Source organism: Passer domesticus, chromosome 12 (genome assembly GCF_036417665.1).
Source record: "Passer domesticus isolate bPasDom1 chromosome 12, bPasDom1.hap1, whole genome shotgun sequence".
In the NCBI taxonomy this organism is placed as follows: Eukaryota; Metazoa; Chordata; class Aves; order Passeriformes; family Passeridae; genus Passer; species Passer domesticus.
The window spans coordinates 20,063,385-20,085,219 of NC_087485.1; the positions used below are offsets into that span (position 1 = coordinate 20,063,385).

Sequence of the window (21,835 nt, forward strand, 5' to 3'; positions counted from 1 at the left end):
CCCCTAAAATTCCTTTCATGTGCAATGAAAGTCCTGGGACTTAGACCTGACCAGCACAGCAGAATTGGCAAACAGAATTCTGAGTGATGGGAAGCTTTCCCTGCAGAAAGGGAACAAACCCAGCCCTGTGGCCCAGCTGCCAGGTCCTACAGACACTCCTGACACCAGAACAAAGCACATTTCCCAGGCACTGCCAAGTTCCACACACACACTGAAACCCAAGGCTTCCCCTGCCTCAACAGGGATTTTCCTAAAGAATCCATCTCCTCTGCCAGGTTTTCTGCTGAAGAGGCACCTGTGGGGAGCAGAGCAGGGCTGGGCTGGTTTTTGTTTTCCAGAGACCTCTGAGCAGTGCAGAGCCATCAGAGTCTGAGTTATGGCTCCTCAGACTCAGGGAGGAAGAAGTTCCTTTGCAAGATCTCAGGTAAAGAGCAGTGCAGCAGAGCTCGTTACATTGATGGTCCTTTACTCTGACATTTTGATTTAGTTTAAAATTCTGTTTAAACTTTACTTCTAGATAGTAGTGCTTAAATTTTTTATTGGCAGGCTGCTTGGAACTAGTCCATCCAATTTGTTTTCTTTCTGTGGATTGGCTGACAAAAACACAAAAGCAAACAGTAGCTTGGAAATCAGCTCTGAAAGTTTAATGAACCTGGGGACTGACAGAGGAAGGGGCTCTCTGGGAGAATTCAGCTTTGGTAGTTCCACACCTCCTTTCTTGCTTGGAAGTTGAGTCAACCAACCAAAACCATCTAGATTAAGTGTCCCATATTTAGGTAACTTTTCTAGGGTCTGAAAAGTCTGATCAAAATACTACACTTTTGTAAATGTCTTTTTGCTGGTGGCCTTTTAAAATAATGTCTACATGTGCACTTGCAACTCCTGGAGAGCTGAAAATCAAAGTATCTTACAAATGTTGAGAATGGTTTCAGTAATTCTTGCAGTTATCACAGGTTTAGCTGTACTCTGTTGAATATTGAAGACAAGAATGTTATTTATGCCTAAGTTAAAGATGTTAGAATTCCACTATTAGGTCAATTTTTGATTGTAAGGAACAACACCAAGGTTACCTTTGTGCCTGCTAAATTGCAAAGGATGGAATTTTCTTCTGAGTTATATGCTGTGTAATCAGATATTCAGGTTGTTTTGTAATTTGTTCAAAACTTTTGAAGCCTAAGAATGGAACCCTCAAATCTGATATAGGGACAATTTTACAAACGCACTCTAAATTGAGGGTTGTTATTGTAGAGGAGAAAGAGTTAGCTGGTCAAAGAAATGGTACTGATCTTCACAGGTTTGTATTTTGTTTATCTGAAAAGTTATTACCTTGAAATTAATTTTGTTAAGTAGTATTTTTAGTGCTTCACATTCACGCTAATAAAAAAGCATAATTTTTAAACCTTCAAAATGCAAACCTGCTTTCAGTGTAAGTCTCTCCTGAGCTGCTCTGTGTAATCCTATAGGCAGGGAATTTCTAAAACAAATACCTGGGAAGGAGCAGCCCTTTTTGACAGGCACATTTGCAAGGCACCAAGGCAGTTCTTTGAGAAATTTCCTCTGAATTAAGTTCAGCAGTTTTCACTGCAGGGAGATTTCATTATTCATTTAACTCTTTTGGGAACAAAGGTACAGATCTAAAAATCCTTACCCTGAAAGATGCTGAACTGCCTCAAACGTCTTTGCTTATTATGTATCTCCAGATCAGCCCTACAACTTCAACACGGAGGACCAAATCTGTGCCACGTGTGAGCCTTTCAAATTCAGGGAAGCTGTGCGGAGGGTGAACTTGGCTATCAGCAGCTCCTTAGATCTAAATATCAGGGTCATTGCTTAGATCCTTTGGTCCTTGATGTAGGTGTCTCACAGCTCATGAAAGGAGCAGGGCTATTTAAATATTCAGGGAACAAGCAGTGCCTGCGAGAGCAGCAAGAGGCTTCTTCCTTTCAATGGTAAAGGGCCCATAAATTCCAAAGGTAGGAAAGGGAAGGATAAGAAAAACCTGCTGTGGAAGAGGTAAAAATGGCGAAATGCAAAGACATATATTTCAGGAGGACAAAAAGGAAAAATATCAAAAATATCTAGTACTTACAATCTAGAAAATGACTTTTTTTTCTAAACAGCAAATTGTAAAATAGTGCAGTAATGCAAAATCCCAATGCTTCACCCGGTCACCGTGGCCCCATTTCTGCTTAGAAGGAGCCAGAATTCATTTTCATACTGTTCAAAACTGAGTTGGTTTTTTGCTTTTTCCCCCTTCCCCTTCTCCTCAAAGAATGCTTCAAGTTACAGATTTAGTATTTACACATAGTATGGAAAAAAGAAAGAATCAAGGTCATATTCTTCCCTTCATTATCAAACGATCATTCCTGTGGCTTTCCACACCTTTGGCTGAACAGGAGGAGTGTCCAAGCCTGCACTGGCTGTGCTTCTTGCTAATCCATCCTGCTGTGTGGGAGGGAGCACGTGGCTGTGATCAAAAGGAAATCCAGCCTGAATACATGGAGAAATAAAATGGATTTACAGTTCCCTTCATAAGGACATATCTGAGGAAGGCTTTGTGCTTTTAATTGAGTGAGCATCTCCCTTTGTACCAAGGCAACTTTTATCTACTCAAGGAACTTCCTTAAATGTTTTTTTGTTTAAAATGCAGCTGTTGAGCCTTAGAATCTGCAGCATTTAGAGTTCACGTTCTACCTGTTTCAGAAAGTATGGCAGAGCTGTTTGTCTCCTGGGCAGAGACAAATGGGGTGGCTCTGGCAGTGTCACACCGCAGGACACATTTGTGGCAGGGCTGGGCACTCAGCTGAGGGATTCTCTGGGTTTAGATCCATTGTAAAGCAGTTCTGGGGGATTTTTGCTCATTTCTTTATTTTAAATATGTAATTTCCTGCCATGAAGGCATTGATGGCATTTTTATTGGAACATTTAAAGGGAAACTTTTAAAAGTGCCTCATTGAAACTGTCAAGCCTGAAGAGCCCCAGGGAGAACTTTTCCTTCAGCAAACACTTCCCTACTGCTGGGAACTGCTAGAAGGTGTAATCTATTTGTCAGATGATCACGTTTCCCTCAGGGCTCTCCTGGCAGCAGCCATGGGGCTCCTCAGGATGTGCAGAAAGGCAGTGAAATGTTTGGGAAAGCTCAGCACCAGCTCTGGGTTGTACAGGCAGCTGCACAAATTGTGCCCCATCCATTGGGTGTTCTGAGCTTCTGGATTTGCTCTTCCTCGAAGCTGACATCCTTTGCTTGCCTTAGAGCTGGCAAATGCCACAGAATATGTGTTTGGAGGCAGCTTACAGGTGCCTTGGAATTGCCTGAGCTTCAGTGACCAGTTTGTCATTGTGGTCCTAACTAACCAGGCTGGGCTTTTGGAAAGACTGAATAACTTCCCCTTACGATGCATCTATAAATGCTCTTAGAATTTAAGACTGGAAAGTCATCAAATTGTTAGAGTCCATTTTGGTTACTATTAAATACATTGTTTGCACTGTTTGTAAAATTCTCCAGAATTGCCTCATCTTTCACAAGGACATTTATGGAGTGGTTTGCTGTATTTGAAAGTGCAGAGCTTTCTGAATTCCTCCAAAGCAACCATCACCCTCTGAACAGACTTAGCATCTACCAGAATCATTGAAATAGAAAGAAAACAGTATTATAATCCTGTAAAACCTGTCATGAGTATCATAAAGTCCCCAGCAATGACATTGAAAACAGCTGTACAGACAACAACTGTTCTGTGTCCAGAAAAGTCCTCTCTGTGCATTAGGAGGCAGAACACTGAGCTGTGCTCTTGACCTCTGAATAAATCTGCTTCTTCTGCAGACAGCATCCTTTTCCAACCACATCAGGAAAAGTTCCCCAAAGTATTTTCTCCTGAATTCAGTTTCTGCTGACTGCAGCTCTGTCACACTTTACACACAAAACATATGTTAGTACATTCCAGGTTTTAGCCTGGAAACCCTTATGGAGCAGGATTTTAGGCTGTTGGTTTGTTTTATAAAATGAGCCATCCCTCCAGACAGAAATAGGAATTTTTCCAGCAAGTTGTATTGGCAGGTGAGCTGTGCAGCCTGTGCAGTTTGTGTTGTCCCATGACAGTCTGCATGCAGCACAATTATGAAACGTGCATATTATGCTGTAAAGTTGAGGGAAAAGAGGATTTTATGTGTGTAAGTTATGGAACATGTAAAGCATGTGGTGCACACAGATCTGCCTGGTGACAAGGCAACAAGCTGCTCCAGATCAGCTTCCCCTGCAGGGAAAGAGCCCAGAGGACTTGGGTGCCCAGATCCTAAGAAATCCAAATGGGGTAAATTTCCTGCCTCGTTAATGTATTTTCAACAGGCCTAAAGTGATAAACCAGAACTTTACCAAAATGGGTAAACCAGGCTCTCATGTCAGCAGGAGAAAACCAGGCATTTTTTGTTAGAGGAACTGGATGTCTGACTCCCTAAGCTCCTTCATCTTGTCGCTTTTATAGAAAAGTCCACCGTGGTCCTGGGGGAAGCTTCTGATCTGTGGAGTTTTCCCAGTGCAATATCTGGATATGAGAGAGAGGAGACTGGACTTGTGCTTTTCTTTAGCCAAGGCTGTGGTGAGAATCAGATTAAAAGTAATTCATGAGGGCAACCCCAGCAGACTTTGTTTTCTTGAAGGACAAGAGCCTGGCTTTCGAAGGCATTGCACTTATCTAGTGCTTTCAAAATCTAATCTTGTCTATTTTCTCTTCTGTGGTTCTTGAAAACATAAATGATATTTTGGAGTTGCCTGCTGTATAGCTCATTCAATATGTTTTCCTTTCAGTATGATTGCTTTGGAGAACAAGTAAATACAGAATTTGTCTGGCAGGGGATGAACTCCCCATGTCTGTGCAGGCAGCCTGATGTGATTGTCACTGGAACTGACACCAGCAGCCTGGATCTCCTCAAAAAGAGTTTTCCTGCTCTTGTCAGCACTCATCTGATTTCCAGTGGAGAGCACCAAGGAGCCTGAAGGGCTCTGTGTCCCTGCTCTGCTCATGGACTCTGTTCTCTCCTCTGGGCACTCACAGGGGTGGAATGAGCAGCCTGGTGTGGCCTGCTCAGCCTTTGCACTCAGCTGAGAAAGCCCGGAGTTGTTGCTCCTTGGGACAGCCTCTTTGGGATGTCAGCACCTGCCCACCACTGCTCTGGGTTGATTTAACTTCTGCCAGATGGCAGAATTTTCTCTCATTCCAAGACTCCTTTGAATGTAAATGAACAATCCAGAGGCTGCAAGCTCATGTCAGATATGTTGTGCCATTTCAAAGGTTGTTTTCTAGTGAGGTATTTTCATATTTCAAATGGCAGTGTCTGGTTCTGGCAGCACAGACCATCAGGATGCAGCCTAGCACTGCTAGCTGTTATTGTGGGGAAAATTTGCCATCTTCAGCTGGGGATTTAAGGGAAGAGAAACAGGGGGAGCTGGAAAGAATCAGATTTAGCAGGATTAGACTTGCCTGTGTCTACATGCTGAATATCAGGATTTAAACTATGTAGGGTGTTTTACCTTGGAAGCACCAATGAAATGTGAGTTTTGGTAAATAATGAATTGAAAACAGTGTTTTGTGAAGGCCGTTACCTTTTAACACATTTTAGGTCTACCTAGCACAGGTGGGCATTTCATGAGCTGCTGCTGGAGCCCTGTATCAGAAGCAGTTGGCAGAGGCAGGGGCAGTGATACAAACCCCTCTGCTGGTCACTCATCCCTGCAGAGCTCCAGGCCACTTTGTGCAATGCTGGTGAGGAATTCCAGCTTGCTTTGGCATTTTCCCTGGACCAGGATGGAGCAGTGTCCTTAAGTGTCAGCTGGGGCTATTTAGCCCTTAGGGGGTCTCAGGTGAAGCACAGTGTTGGTAAAACTGAACCACCTTCTCTGTAAGGGTGTGCACTGCAAACACAATCACTGAATCACAGGTGGATCACTGGGCTCCCCTTGGCTGGGCACTGAGTACAGCACGGGGAAATGCAAACCCAGAGCTTTCAGCTGAGTGTTCCAGCCCATGCTGAATCCATGGTGAGACACTCCCTGCCCATGGGTGGCCTAAAGCAACCTGGAGGGGTGGCCTGCCAGCCAGGGGAAGGCTGGATACTGTGGGGATGGGGGCACTAAGAAAGGGGCAGGGTTGGTGCCTTCAAGAAATGACCTGTGGAAGTTGTGCATGGCAGCTGCTGCAAACTGACTTCTTGGGGGTTCTGTATGGGCTGCTTGCATCTCTTCTTTCCACCAAGAATGAGTTTTGGGTGTGTTTCAGCTTTCTTCTGTGTTTTAAGGTCTGAGAGATTTTCCATCCACCAATTTCAAAGCGTGTCGCTTTTACACTGCCAAAATGTAGAGCTTGAAGCAGAGTGAGGAAGTCACTTACAGCAGCCTTTGTAACAGCCTTTAACAGCTCACAGGTCTCCTAAATCCCAAGCCAAAGCTCTGTCTGCTAGGCTAGTCTGCATTCTGAGATTTTGCACAGATACACCAAGTACATATTAAAAAGCTGCAGCAGAACACAGGATTAAAGGGCGATATGTGAAGTACAATATCCTCCAAGTATTTGAAGGGAGGGAAGCAGTTGGAGGGTGACAGTCTGTTCCCTGGCAACTTCTGACATTTGTGTTAATTCTCTGCTGGAATGAAAAATAAGCCTTCTGAACTCTTTGTGTAAATGGAACTGGTGAAAAACCTGTTTTCAGCTTGAAACCAGAGTGCAGGAGCAGCTGGGTTTGTGGAGGATGGCGCCATTTGTCCTGGATCAGATGGTTGTGCTGGGGCTCTGGCACATGGGTTATTCTCATCCAGGCTTCTCCTTGATTTAATTCTCATAAGAAGGGAGTAAGTTCTTTAAGCATTCTCTGGCTGTTCTCCATCCACAAGCCAGTGTGCAGAGCTGTTACTACAGTGTCAAGGTTTGTTAGGAGGCAGTGCCATTTGTGGGCTTTATGTTTAAGGAGTATTTCCGCATTCATCTCTCTTTGACATCCTTTTTCCAGCCAAGGAATAAGAAACTGCATAACCTTTGCTCCTGTTCTTTACACTGTCTGGCAGTAAACCTCATCATCCGAGTGACTTGGGCCTTGATCTGGCAAGGCATTTAAAACTAAATAGGTATCAATTTCTATTCAAAACTGGGAGGAATTCGGTCTGTTCACTGGCTTAGAATAAAGGATGACTTAAGTACCCAGCTGGATTGAAGCTCAGACTGGCTGGTGTCATAGGTGAAAGCTGTCATATTGCAGGTTGTGTCTCCTGAGAGCAGAATAAGAAAGCTTTCTTCCCTTTGTTTTTTCCTCCTCCACTCATTTCCAGTGCTCCACAACCTTTGCAAAGCCTGCAGGTCCTGCCTGTGTTGCAGTGTCTCTTCCTGGAGGCAGAGCTGGCCAAGCCATTGTGTGATGTTGAGATGTCTCAGTTTGTTTTCAAAGAGCACACACCTGGCTGAGGCAGAATAACATGTATTGATTTTTGGGCTGTTTGTAGAAGGTCTCCTTGGTCTGGAGCACATGAAAGCAGCAATGAGGCATTGTGTGGAGTTAAAAGCAGAATGCATTCTTTCCGAAAGCAGAAACTGCTGAGACTTCCAGATGGTGAGCCAGAAAAGTTTTATTAGCCCTCCATAGGCTTTTCACTTTTTCCAGATCCCTGCAAAATGGAGAGGCCTCTCCCTCTGATTTTCTTGCCAAATACAATTATGAATCTACTGTTTATCCAGATTGCCCTGGCTTTAACACATTATTTACATTGCCTGGATTCTTTTTGTCTGGCACCTCAGATTTTGTCCGTGTTAAGGTAGAGTCAGGCATTGCTGGAGAAGGACATTTGTTAAAACTTGCATTTTAGGAACTAATTCTTTCAGGAACAGCAGGTAGGAGGATCTGATCCTGTTACATGACATCTGTGGACCAAAAAAAAAAAAACAATCCCACCCCAAAAAACAAAATAGGAGAAATGCAAAAATGCTTCTTCCTTAATTTGATCAGTTTAAGTGCTATTTTGGATCATTTGATCGCCACTTCTTGTGCCAGGTGACAGCTGTCTTAAGAGAACAACTCAATTTTCTTGTTTATTATGCACAGGTCCTTTCCCAAGGGTGAGTATTTATCCATGGGAGAGAAGATAATGGATACCAAGTTGAAAGAGGTTATATGACAGTAATTGAAGCAATATGTTGGCATGGTTTATTTAACTATGAGATTTTAGCTGCATATTGATTTAAAAGAAACTTGAGAGAAGGAGTAGAAATTGAAGTTGTTTATTGATTTAGTTCTTCATTTCCTTAAGTCTAAGGACTAGAGCATTAATGGAAGAAGGGATATTTTTTCTGGCCTGGTATTTGCATCTCAAAAGATGACATTTTGCAAGAGGATCGTTAGAATATGCTGGTGGTTTCAATTCTCTTTGCCATATGTGAAATGAGAGGGTTGTGCCGAGCTGCTTCATTAACTATTCAGGGAGCAGTAATTTCTCCAGTGGGCCTGTAAAATGCTGTGGGTGCTCAGGACCCAGCAGCCATTGCCAGGTTGAAGGTGTGGTGATCTCCAAGGCTGGGAGCACTGGAGTTTTACTTTTTACTTTTAACACTCTTCCCATAGTTTGAAAATTGTAGATAAATGAAAAATCATCTCCCCCAGCTCCTGAAGGAGCCCACTGGAGTTGAAGCAGGGCCTTTCTTATAACTGTTACTTTCAACTCTGTTGGGATTTTTTATCCCATAAAATATTTAGGATTCATTTTGGTATAGCAAGAGAAAAAGTGGTTTACCCCCAATTCTCTATAAAAATCAGGATATATCCTTGAGATTTCTTCTGACTTACACACAATGTGAATCTTTGAATCTGTCAATTTAAACATTGCAGGGAAAAGCTGGTTTAAAACCTTAGAGATGTGAATCCAAGAGAACTGCAAAAATTCTCTTAATTGATTTTCATTTTTCTGTGTTCATTTTGGAAAGCGAGACTGTAAATTTATCCTCACTTCTTGAGCCATAAAAACCTCAAACAGTTTCAGACAGAAATGAACAAATGACTTTGGTTTTAGCATCTTGTACAATGCAGCTTTTCCCAAACTCAAGTGAAGTTCCATACTGTTCTTTTTTTATTAATATTTAGAAGGATGTAAAGGACCTCTGTCATGCTGTGTACTGTAGACTCAGAATAAAGAAATAGCCTGGCTTTTTGAAACCAGTGGTTGAAGCATTGCTGCCAAATCACTTGGAGAAGAAAGGCAGGACACGATCCAGTGAATGGCACAGAGAAAAAGAAATTAATCCCTGGAAAAGGGAAGAAAGGAAATCTTTTCAAAAGGTTGGAGGTGGAATATTTATGCTTGCCATAGTAATAGCAGCAGGCCGTTGCTCTGTGTGACATTCAGGTGACACAGTGCCTCAATGGGCTGAGGTGTGGCAGCTCTGTGTCAGGCAGATGTGTGGGATTATTCCTCTTCCTCCTTCTCCCCAGCAGTGCTGGATCCTACATGTGCCCAGTCCGTGCTCCTTGAGCCCCTTGAGCAGGCACTGAAGGCTCTGTGCTGAGCTGCCTGTGCCATTTCCAGGCAGGAGATGTCCCTGCAGGGGCTGTGGTGTCCCCTGAGCACAGCAGCGCTGGGAGCTGCCAGCCTGGGAGCTGCGCGCTCCCACCCTCTCCACACTGGAAGCTTCTGACTTACATAACTAGACAGTGATTCCTGCTCTGAGCAAAGGAAACAGACTCTGTTCTTAACTAAAAAAAATCACCAGAACCGTACATAATTATCAAGGTAAGAGAAGGTAGTCCTTTCAGGGGAGTGACTGTCTTCATAAATACAGGGCTGCTTCCATGTGGAAAGGAAACCACCCCCTCCTTTGTTCTCTTCCCATCCTGAAGAATCATTAAGTATGTCCTTGCAGCACTTGTGCTTCCTCTTTCAGCTCTCCAGCATCGTCTTCCACAGCAATGATTTCTCGTGGTCCATGCCAGTCCCACTCAGCTCTGGGTGTTGCTCTCCTCTCCCTGAAGAGCTGTTCCAGGATTTTCTTGTTTGCTGATTGAGATGCAGAAATTCACTGTGCAGGCAGAGCTAATTACCCCTCATTATGCGTACATGGAAAGCCAAACAACCCCCCCCCCCCCCCCCCCCCAAATTAACAATGTTTCTCCTCCATGCGTTTTTCCCCCCTGCTCTCCCTCCTTCTCTCCAGTTACATCCATCCCCCCTTTGGCATCCGTTCCCTGATTTTGAATGTGCCCTTGGCCCAGCTCACTTTCAACATCACACAAACCTTGTTTTCCCTCCCCTGCCTCCAGCTCCTTCTCAAATGGAGGAAGAGGTTCCCAGAAGTGACCCTCAGCAGCAGCACTTGGATCTCCAGGGAAGCTCCCGTGGCTGCCCAAGCCCAGCTCTGACCCTTTCATCTCTGGCACGCCCAGAGGCGAGGGAAGGCTGAGCCGAGTTCAGCCGTGCATTAAACAGCTCCCTGGCAGTGGCAGGATGAGAGCTCCTTTTGTTCTGCTGGAAGATAAACAGCTGTCTTGGTGTAATTAATAACCCTAATGATTTGTTCCAAAAAATGGAATAATCATAGGATTGAGTAATCAAAACTATTGATTAATGTAGAAGGCCCCTGGAAAAGGTTTAGCACAAAATGTTTCATCCTTCTGGGCATGGTTCCACTAGAGGCTGTAGTGATGATTGAACAATAGGATTATTGTACAAAGTCATTGTTTCCAGAATAAAAAAAAAATAGTGCCTTTTTTTTTTTTTTTTTTTAGCAATTCATTCATCAAATAAAATATGCATTTTTGAACACCACCATTCTTTTTTTTCAGCTGGGCTCAGAACTCACACACAAATCCCATTGGCATCACTGGTGTTTTCCATGATGCAAATTAAAGGAAAATTTTGCTCTTAAAAGTAAAATCCTGTCTTAAATTTTGCTCTTAAAAGTAAAATCCTTAAAAAGTCTTCATTTGTTTTTTATGCAAAGAAAAGTGCTGATGATTTCAGGAGAAGTCCTTACTACCCCCACCACTTTTGTGCTTGAATACTTTTTATTTGCTTTGCAAAATGGAAATCTTGGAGCAGGAGGTATGAAGGGAGGGATTAATTTCCTTGGAATTTAAAACAATTCTAATAAAAATTCTGCAACATGTAACTCCTAGGCCTAATAGTCTCTACAACAAATAATACTTTGGGGAACAATAAATTGTGTAATGATAGTTCTGCTCATATTGGCTAAATCATTATGTATTGCAAAATGTCAGCCACTGAAGAAATCATAACTAAGCATGCTGTGAGCCTGCAATCTTGTAAAAGCCTGAGATCATAAAAGGAAAAGGGGGACTAAAAATATTTCAAAGATGCTAGAATGAAAAGGCTAACAACTGTCTTTTTCACATTTCAAAATTTACCTGTTTTCCCCAGGAGAGCATGAAGACATAATCAATCAAAGCAGGGCTTTTGTAGATCCTCCTGTGATTAATCTAATTATTTTGGAGAGATCAGATGAATTTGCAGTTGATATAAACAGCAGCTTGATTGAAGTATCAAAGATAGATCAATAGGCCCAGAATGTGGATCAAAACATTCTAAGCTAGGGAGCTTAGAATCAATATTTTCATGAGGAGCGTCAACAACTGGGACTGCTGTGCTTAAGCTCATTGAATAAATGTACTATTTTCAGCAGTCACTTGTCACCAAACCAGCATTGCTGTGTCTGAGGCGTTTGCTGCAGATGAGCCCCTCACAACTCCCGAGGAAACTTTCTAAAGCCAGAGAGTGGCAGTGGAGCCCTGCAGGGCTGAGATTTGGGAATTGCTCCTGGCACTGGAAAGGTGGCAAGAGCTGCCCAAAGGGTGGCAAGGGCAGGGGGAAAAGCTCTGGGAGCTCAGGGGAGCACTCGTGGGGTTGGACAGACATCCCTGACCTGGGTACAGCAGGAGTATTTTGGCTTGGAGGTAAGAAAGCAGCTCAGGGAGCAGGGCCTGATTGTAGGGAAACGAGAAGCTTCCTTTCCAAAGCTCCCAGAGACTGAAGGGAGGAGATGATCAGGGCCTATTTTCTGTAATTCTGATTTTATTCTGCCCCAGTTTAGGCTCCAATACCTGCATTGGTCTCCCCTCAGCACACACAGTTAAAAAGATTTTGGGCAAGCATGCCATAGAGGGGTTGGCCATGGGAAAAGATTCCTCTCAGCATTCACTGGAGCTGGAGACCTGAGCCCTCTCTCTCCCTTCTCCTCCATTAGTGTGAGTTGAGTTATCCTGATGAAAGATGCAGTGTTTGGCTGCAGCTCCTTTCAGAGGGAAAGGTGAGCAGGGAATGTTGATAGGAAACACTTCTGGTCATTAATCCTGTGCTGACCCTTTGTGTGGCCCTGAAACTGATACAGCTGATATGGCAAGAGAAAAATCTTCCCATAAGCCAGACCCAAATTCAGCAAAAAGCACTTCTACACTTCTTTTTCAGAGTTCAACATAAAAACCATAACACTTGTAACAATTTTCTTTTGATTTTCAAGGAGATTGTGAAGAACTTATTGCTTTAAAAAATAGTTTTAACCTCTCTGACACTTCAGTTTTTAAAAATCTTAGAAAGAGATTGAGAACATAAACAAGAACTCACCAGCTCTGTAGGTGAACAGTGTCAGCTATTGGCCTCTGTGCACAGAATAATTTCCTTTCCGGTTCTTTGTGGATGCAAACATGTACAAATGACACAGAGTAAGGAATACATCTCAAGAAGGTCATTGAAACATAATCTGTGTTTCTTTCAGCAACTTCATAGTAGCTTTCTAGTCTTTCTTTTTAATTTTATCTCCCTAAGGAGGTTTCAGGGTTGCATCCCAAGTTGCAAGGATCCTCCACATGTACTTACAGTACAGGTGAGCACACAAACGGCTGTTAAGAGTTGGTTTTGGTTTTTTTTTGGTTTTTTTTTTTTTTTTAATTGTCCTGTAGCATAAAAACTATTTGGACATAATCAGGTTGCTAAACTTTCTCAGGGTTCCTTGTGTTCACAGGGTGGCACAATCCATAAAGTCAGATTTTTGGGGTGCAGGTAGGACTAGGGGTGCCTGGGAAAGTTAAGGAGTGCCAGAGTGTTCCATCTTGGCACTTTGGGTTCAGATGTTGGAAAAAGCCCTCAATGCCAGTCTGCATCACAGAGCATGGAAATACCAGGAATCTGCCTCACTTCCAAAACGAAAGGTGATCATTTTAGCTGGTTTTCACCTTGCATTTTAAATGTTAGCTTGAATTCTTTCTCCACCAGGCATGCAGCAGAATCCTGACTGTGTGTAGCAGCACTTTTGCTGTGGTCTGACCTTTCCCATGATGTGCACAGTTTGAAGTTCATTAGTATTTTATCTAACTTGTGCTGGTTGGGAAACTGCACCAAATCTTAAGCAGAATCAGTTTGGAAATCAGTTTCGGAACTGATACCTGATAGCAGCCATGTATTTCTGAAAATAGAGCAAGAAGCAGTTTTGTCTATTGGAATAGCTCACTGATTAGTTTTCACCTGAGGGCAGCACAGCTCCTGGCAGGGACATCTCTGTGCCACTCTGAGGGGTTCCACAGACCTCAGTGAAGCCTGGTGTCATTAGCCTGTGCAGGGGCCTTCACTCAGGGCATTCTGAGAGCAAGGGATCACTTTGGTCTGGGGAAATGCCATGGCAACCATGGTACCTTATCTCCATGACACTTGCTGTGGGGTTTTATCCAACCTCGCTGTGAACTGGGACTGGCACGAACCAACTCAAGCTTATGATTGGAATTTTCCATATGAAAGGATGCTCAGGAGTTAAATCTGGAAATCAGGCAGTGCCTTTTAGTTTGGATTTCCCTTAAGCCCCAGAAGCAGAGAGTTGATGGGAGCTGTTTGCCTTAACAGGGAAGGAGGGATAAAACCCCAGAGGTCCATTAGGCACCACCTCACAATCTGTCTGAACTGTGAGGAAAAGTTCAGGGTTTGAGTTTTGAGAGAGAAAGGGGCTTAATCACTTGTTACTGCACTGGTTCTTCACTTAGGGAAGAACTCCAGCAACAGCTCTGAATCTTCTTTACCTGAATGCAGGCTCATGTGGGGATTCCTCCATGCTGTGAGCCAGGGACTTAGAGCTCCTCTTTGTTAGAACAGCACTGGAACACACTACAGCAAAGCTGAATTTATTTGTAAACACACACAGTTCGACACAAACACCATCTGGTTTTCACCACTGGTTTCTGTTCAGCAGTCCTATCTCTTGACAGGGGTCAGCTCCCCATTTTGGGGGCAGCCACTGCTCTCTTCTGAGGTTTCCTGGTGGCAGCTTCCCCGTGTCCCCTCAGCAGATGCTGCAGGGCACACACGGGCAGGAGTCAGGTGTTGGGAGTGGCTTTGTGTTAGGTTTCAAATGATAAAAAATATTTTCCCAGGAGTGCAGCAAAGCCAACAAAGAACCCCTCCTCACCCACTTTAAATGCTTCTTTCCTTGTGTTCCCCATAAAATTAAGTAAATCTTTGCTATGATGTGTAAACTTCTCATTTGAAGCACTGTTAGATACTGGTTCCAACTGTAGTTACTGGTTCTACTCTGAAGCAATGATTTTTTTTTTTTTTTGTGCTGAAGAAGAAAAATGCGTTCTCAGTGCTTTCAGCACTGAATAGTTGGAAATTTTGGCAGTAACTAAAACCTTCCCAGCCTTTTCTTGCTCCCTTGCCCCAGTGAGTGTTTCTTGTCCAACGTAATGCAGGTAGATTCTTGAAAATGTCTCCTTTGAACATTTATTTGACAGCTAACAAAATAAGAGAAACTCAGTATACATTTAATATGATAAATGCACTTGCTGAAAAACCCAAATTTCCAGAGTAGAGACAGTTAACCAGAGTTTTACATGCCTTCCTCTTGACTTCAGTGAGCTGTGGATCACACCCAAAAATATGCTACCCAGTGAAACTTTGTAATTCCATTTAGCAAATGCTTTCAAACACAATGGGAGGTTTTCAGAAATATCTTTCTCTGGAAGTGTTCATCTGCAGACATGAAAACAGCCTTGATAACAATGTCTATCTCTGTAATGATATCACCTTATCTTTAATTAATGTAGAGTACTGTAAGATGTTTTTCTGAGATATGAGCCCCTTACTTGGGTAAGATTCTTCCTGTGTTTGAGCCAGTGTAGCTGTTCTAAACAAGGTTTAATGGAACTTGTTCACCAGCCTTGGAGGCAGCCAGAGCAGCTCTGGTTCTTTCCTTTAAGGCAGGAAAAATAATAAGGAAAAATAATAAGGCTTCTGACAGAAACATGAAGCTATCTATTGCTAATACTGCCGTGATTTGATTAGAAACTGCCTTAGTCCATGGAATCACGTGACTTCAGCCATGTGTTTTAACTGGAAATGAGCCCATAGAAATCCTCTGGGTCTGAGCTTGGAGTAGTTTCAAATTCACTGTCAACATTCAGATACCTCAGACAGCTTTTACATCTGTAATCACCCCACATCAACAATAATTGTGTCACAAAAGTCTTACAAGTTTGTATGAGGTCCCATCCTCGAAATATAGGAAGTACCCGCAATGGAGTTTCCTGTGGAGTCCAAACCCCTCTTTTATCCAAACAATCTGATTTGTAGTTAAGGAATGCTCAGTGTTTATTTCTTCAGTTTCCAGTGGGGCCTCCAATTTTATTTTGCGTCCATCTTTTGATTGCTGGTCTGAGCAGAGGTGAGAGTCTTGCATCTCCAGCATGTTCTCCTCCTCCTTGCTCCCTCTTGTCTCCTTCCTACAGCATTTTCCTCATCCTCGATGCCTGAGGCTGACACCAGCAAATGTCCTGCTTGTGTTCTCTGGGCTCTGGGACAAATGGCCTGAGTTCCCATTCCAGAGAAGATCCTGGGCATACCAGGATTGCTTACCCAGCTCTCAACCATGTGTCCATGGACCACAGAGCAATTGGGAGGTTTAGCTGTCTCTATTATGTTTTATATGTGTGATTTCTTGTGGAACTAATCAATCAAACATCACAGCTGTTAGAGTCCCCCACACTTTTAAAAATTCATTCACTTGGCTAAATGTTTATGGCTGATAGAGATCTTTGAGTATGAAAGAACAGCCAGTGCTCACTGGAAGATGGCACAGCTGTGAGATTGCCACTGAAATGGCGAGGATGGAAAAGAAAATACTCAAAGCCAGGCCATTCTTAAATATTCCTGCCCAGGAAGTAATCTGCAATTTCAGGGTTGATTCTCTGCCTCTTTGAGGTAGTCCTGGCTCCCAGTGCTGGACTTGCTCTGTTTTGTGCACCTTGTGCTGCTGCAGAACTGTTTTTAGACCAAGTGAAGAGTGCTGCAAACAGGCTCCAGGGTACTTTGGAGTGAAGGTGTCTGGGTGTGATCATTCCAAGCCTCTCCCTGAGCTGGAGAGGTAGATGGTGGGAGGTGCTGGGCAATGTCTTCCCAGTCTGTAACATACTGTGCTCTCTGTCATGCAAATACAGAACAACTTTCTTCCACCTGAAATAATCTCTGCTGCAGACAGCCAGGTTGCCATGAAAGTAAGAGGAAAAAAAAAAAAAAAAAAGCACTGTTCTCTCTGCTTAAACAACAGATTTGTCTCCGAGTTGCCAAAATTGTGAGTGTCAGGGTAGCCGAGCACACTTTTGTGTGTACAATTGTCTGTGCATATGTCTGGTACTCCTGGTTTTGGAAGGGCTGTAGGTTTGTATGGAACCAGTCCATCTGTTCAGTGATTTGGTAATCCGAGAACAGTCAAACTTGTTACTCTGCCCTCCTTGCTGTTGTCCTTTCAGACTCTGTCACCAACCTCAGCTTTTAATACTATTTTAAAAATATTGGCACCCTGCTGCATCCTGTGTTTGACCAGTCATGTCCATGCAGGTTCAGTGACACACCGGAGCTCCCTGCCCAGAGAAATGAGTTCTGTTTGCAGAAGGGAAAGTTTCACTGCCCTTTCCATGTGCATGTAAAACTCCCTCCTCCAGAGATGAGCACAAGTTTGTATCAAAGAAACTGCCTCTATCAGAGACTGAGAAATGGAAGCAATTAAAGGCAGTGCCACTCCTCTGAAGGTGAGGTGGCATTTGCTGCCAGTGCTTTCTATTTGTGAGGAATTGCAGTGCTTTAGGGAGGAGGGCTGGCTGGGGTGCTGTGCACAGGCAACATGGAGCTGCAAAGTGATTACAATGACACGTTCAGAGGAGCCAGTTTGTTCCAGGAGAGCAAACTGCCAGGAATGCAGTGATGTCGAGAGTGTGCCTGGTGGGTCAGGGCATGGTGGGGCTGTGCAAATACTCAACAGTACTGTGACAAGCAATGGTGTGCTGCTTTCTTCCAGAAGTAAGAGGCTGGCTGAAAAATCCAGGCTGGACTTCAGATTTGGAAAATACCCAAACTAAATGCTGCCCTGGATTTTGCAATGCTGCCTACTAGAAATGCCACCTCCAGCTTCAGGTGAGCATGGAGTGCCTTGCCCTGGTGCTGGTATGGCCTCTGAGCTGCTGGTGCTTCCAACACAAGGGACATTTCTAGCATGGGTGGGATTTGGGCGTAACTGCAGACTCCATGCAGAGTTTTGGGAGGCAGTTGCCTTAGAGGGACATTATAATAAAAATTGCAGGTGTAAATGCAAAGTGATCCCACACAGGAGTTGTTCCGTGGCCAAGGGGACTGGGAGCAGTGGTGCCTGTTCACACAGCTCTCTGCCAGAAAGATTTATCCCCTGCCTTTATCAAGGACCTGATGCAGAAGGAGGATTGTAGATTTTCTGTGGTTTATCCTTGCCTGTATTTGCCTCTCTATCAGGCACATCTCCATTTCATGGACAGCTTTATGCTCAGCTCTGTGAAATGCAGAAAATGCTACAGAGTGCAGGTGTCTCTAACACTTCCTGGGAAACAGAAGCTGCAGTGAGGAGCACCAGCATGGTACAAGTCTTAACAGCCAAAGACTGGAAGAATCTCCTCCCTGAGGATCTATAATTAAAATAAAGGACTGAGCATGGCATGGGAAGAAGAAGGACCAAACTTGCCTATCCAAAGGCTTATCACAGGTGAGTGGCAAACCCATGAACAGACAGGTTCTCCCCGAGTCCCCCTCTGGTATCCTGCCCCGGCTGGATCTCTCCTGTTGTAAAATTGGGCAGTGAGATGTTGTTCAAAGGGAAGAGACTCCAAAGGCTTTCACAAAAGTATCTCCTCAGGACACTGCTGTTTTGTGCACACACATGCTCTCATGTATATATGTGGGGGGAGAGAAGAACATCCTGTGGGATTTCTTTTGCCATCTGCCGAGTTCTGAGTGCCATCTGCAAAGTAAAAGCGTTTATGTTGTTTAGCCTTTGTTCAAAATGTATTTTTTGTCACAGTGGCTTTTGGCATTATCATGCACGATTAGAAGAAATATTCAACAGTTTGGAGCAAGCAGAATAAAACACTGACAGCTCAGAACTCTGAAACATCCAGTTTTCAGAGTAATTGGACAGAAGGGTTTGACACCGTGCCCACTGTACTCTCCACTCAGGAGTTGAGACGTGCCCTTTCAGGTTCACAGGACACAGACAGCAGCTTGTCTGGAGAGGAGAGGCTTATCCAGCAGAACAAGGGGGAGGTGCAGGCAAGGAGAATCACAATCATGCACACGATTACTCTGCTCCTCAGAAGTGCCTTGGCCAGAGGGGGTCCGAGCAGTCAGGAGCAGCAGCTCTGTGGAGGTGCTGCTTCATCCCTGCCCAGCTGCACAGCCCTCGCTTGCCCTGGGCTCGCTGCTGCTGGCAGCTGGCAGGAGCAGCGCTGAGCATCCGCCTGTGCCATGGGGAGAGCAAAACACAGCGAGCACAAAGGGGAAAATCAGAGCCCGATTCCCTCTTCTGGCATTCGTAACACAAGTGTGGCTTCTTGCCAGCAGGAGCTGTGAGTCTGCACTTCAGATTTGTTTGTGGCCAAAAAATAGTCAGCTTAGGAAAGAACAGAGAACTCTCTAATGGCCCATCATGACTTAGGAAGATAATGAGAGGAAGAGAAGTTGCCCTTTACCTAACATAGGAGCATGCTACAGGAATCTTCATGGTTTGGGTGGCTTTTGCATTTTGAATTTATGTGAGGAGGCTCATCCAGCTGCTGGAATACAAATTGTTTTCAGCTTCACAATCATATTATGAAGGATAATCCTATTATGTGCCATAAATTAAAAGAAAAAAATATGGAAGTTTGTAATTTTTATGTCTCCAAATGCAGCCTGACTTCCTGAAGCACAAGAAAAAGTTGATGCTCCAAGTCATGTTCCAGAGACATTTCTAACTCAGAGAGAGCTTTCATGTATAGTTGTAAGCAGGATTATTTCAAATTCTTTGAAATACCTTGAATTTTTATGGTTTTGCTTTATGTTACCTGTTCCTGGAGCCCCACTGATTGTTGAATCCTATTGTTTTCCCAGAGAGATGGAGGATGAGCATTCAATGGACTGGAAGTTAGATGGGAGTTACAATTAATCTTTAAAAGTATCACAGGTGTGCAAGCTCAATTTATTGCTGTATTCTGTGGATTTGTGGAGCTGAGAACAGGGTTAATATGGCCTGATGCTTTGTTTGCTCTTTCAGTGAGGGGATGAGACCTGTGGGGGAGTTTTTCATAGTTGGGGTGAGATGTGGAGCTGGGGAATACATAGCCCATGGACCAAGCTCACTGCTAATTCCTGCTGGTTCTGCAGGCTCAGGGAGCTGACAGATGTGGACACAGTGCTGTTATTGTTTTATTTTAAATACCTCAATCGTCCGAGAGGAGCTGAATTTGGCATTGGATTTAAGTTAAATGGTTGGCAATCCTAAGGTTTACCTGCACCTTGGTTTGGTTTTCTGTGGGGCATCATTTCTACACTGTGAACAGGGCCCTTTGTGGGATAAGGCAAAAGCCCCACACAGTTATCACAGCATTTTTGGATCCAGGTCCTTCCCCAGACAGGTGGGAGTAGCTGAAAAGCTTTGCCTCTGTCTTACCAAGGTAATTCATCAGCAGGATCCATCCTGAGTCCTTCCTTCCTGGCACATGGTCTGACTGCATATCAGGGAAATAAAGCTTTTGGAAGCTTTAGCCCAGCCTTCTTTATGGTGAGAACACTGCACTGGAAGAGCAAAAATTATGATTATTATTGCTATTATTGTTATGTCTCATGGATACAGGCTTGGGCTCATTGTCTTAGCCTTGAAGGCTGCCTCAGCCAAGTGCACAATGAGCTGGGTCAGACCACCCCAGAGCAGGACACAGGCCAGTTCCATGGGTCTGGCTGGAATATCCATGTTCTTCCCTGCTTCAGTCCCTAAGACAGCCCAAACACAGCATCTGAGGTGAAGCTCAGTAAGGCTTCAGCTTCACTGGGAATCCCACATAAAAATAAAGAGCTGTCTGTACTGCTCCCTTGGCAGGGATTGCCTGGGGAAGGGGGTCAGGCTCCCCTCAGCTGGGAGTTACAGATGTCAGGGGGCAGCTGGGCCACAGGAGCAGCCTCTCACCCCAAGAGCAGCTGAGGGGCTGAGCCTGCTCCCTCTACCAGCATGGAAAATACCAGCAGAGAGAAAAAAGCCTGTAAAATAGTCAAGGAGTCAGAGAAATTATCACCCAATAAAAGTGCAGTAGAATGGAAATATGAAAAATCTTGAATGAATAAACCATGCTTAAACCACGTCTTAAACCATGCTGTCAAACTGTGGATTCCGTCACTGTCTGAGCCAAAAAACCTGGGTTCAAGGTATGGTTATTTCTCTATGAATAACAAGGTTTGTGCATGGTGTGACACTAATAAAATCACACTGGAGAAGAGGAAAGTCTGCATGTCTTAGTGATTAAGCAGAGTGACCTTTTGTGGGCTGAATTACATTTGTGTATTACGTATTTCTATGTTTCTTTCCATGGGAACATCTGGTGCTGGCTCATCCTGGAGACAGGTTTCTGGACTGGGCTGGCCATGGGTCCAATCTAGGCAGGCACTTCCTGTGCAGCAATTTCTCCTTTGATGCAAATTTTCTCCAAAATTACTGTTAGCAGATTAACTAGAAATCTTGTGTTCTGAGGAGCTGCATTTGCTGCAGGAACAGCTGTGAAATTTGATAAAATCACCATGGTGTGTTTAAATGGTTTTATAGCAGTAGCCCTTTGGTTAACCCTGGATCATTTAACAGCTGGATAAGTCTTTCAAGAGTAATTAAAATGATGTTCTCAGAGAATTTAATATTTTATACATGGCTTTTTCAAAGAGGAGCAGTGAAGACAGAGATGCCAAAAATGAAAGCCTGGCACTGGACACTCAGTTTTGCTCCCTGGTGCATAAATTTGCATACATATTTGGAAAGGAGCAATGCCTGACTTAAATAAGCAGTTTTCTTCTAACCCCACCTCCTTGATGATGAACCTTGGTAATAATAAAAATGCACCGACTATGGAAACTATTGACTAGTTTTAATAGTCAATTAAAACTTCTCCAGTTACTGTGCTACAAATGGACTATGAAAACTCGCAGAAAAACATGTCACTTTAATTCAAGTCCATCTGACTCTGGAATAATTTACCTCCCAGAAGCCTATTCCCTTAAACAGGTTCACAGTTTGGCTATTTACCTTTTTTTGCCGTTAGAACACATTGTTATTATAATTCATTAAGCCTGTTTGTATGATTGCCAATACTTTTAAGTATGGATAATTGCGAGTGTTTGAATAACTGACATTATGTATGTCAGCTATATAATTAATTGCCATTACCTGATGTATTATACATCCCATTTATTTCAACACCTTACATGGTATTTTGTCATTTTATTATTGCCGTATCTCTTCTTTTGACAAGTTAATAATAAAAAGGCAAAACAAAGCAT

At 43.6% G+C, this 21,835-nt stretch overlaps 2 long non-coding RNA genes across 3 annotated transcripts in view; one reads left to right on the top strand and one right to left on the bottom strand.

The window, feature by feature from the left end:
• LOC135279591 (uncharacterized) lies at positions 1-17,912 on the top strand. The gene is made up of 3 exons (XR_010346807.1): positions 1-424; positions 17,313-17,428; positions 17,780-17,912. It is a non-coding gene; the product is annotated as an uncharacterized LOC135279591 (long non-coding RNA).
• LOC135279590 (uncharacterized) overlaps positions 14,247-21,835 on the bottom strand; it is a 17,269-nt gene continuing 9,680 nt past the window's right edge. The window contains exons 4-6 of one of the 2 annotated variants that reach the window (XR_010346806.1): positions 19,968-20,092; positions 19,363-19,435; positions 14,247-18,281 (exon numbers count right to left, since the gene is read on the bottom strand). This is a non-coding gene — a long non-coding RNA (uncharacterized LOC135279590). The remainder of the gene's footprint in view (positions 18,282-19,362; positions 19,436-19,967; positions 20,093-21,835) is intronic. The other variant, XR_010346805.1, reaches the window with a different exon arrangement.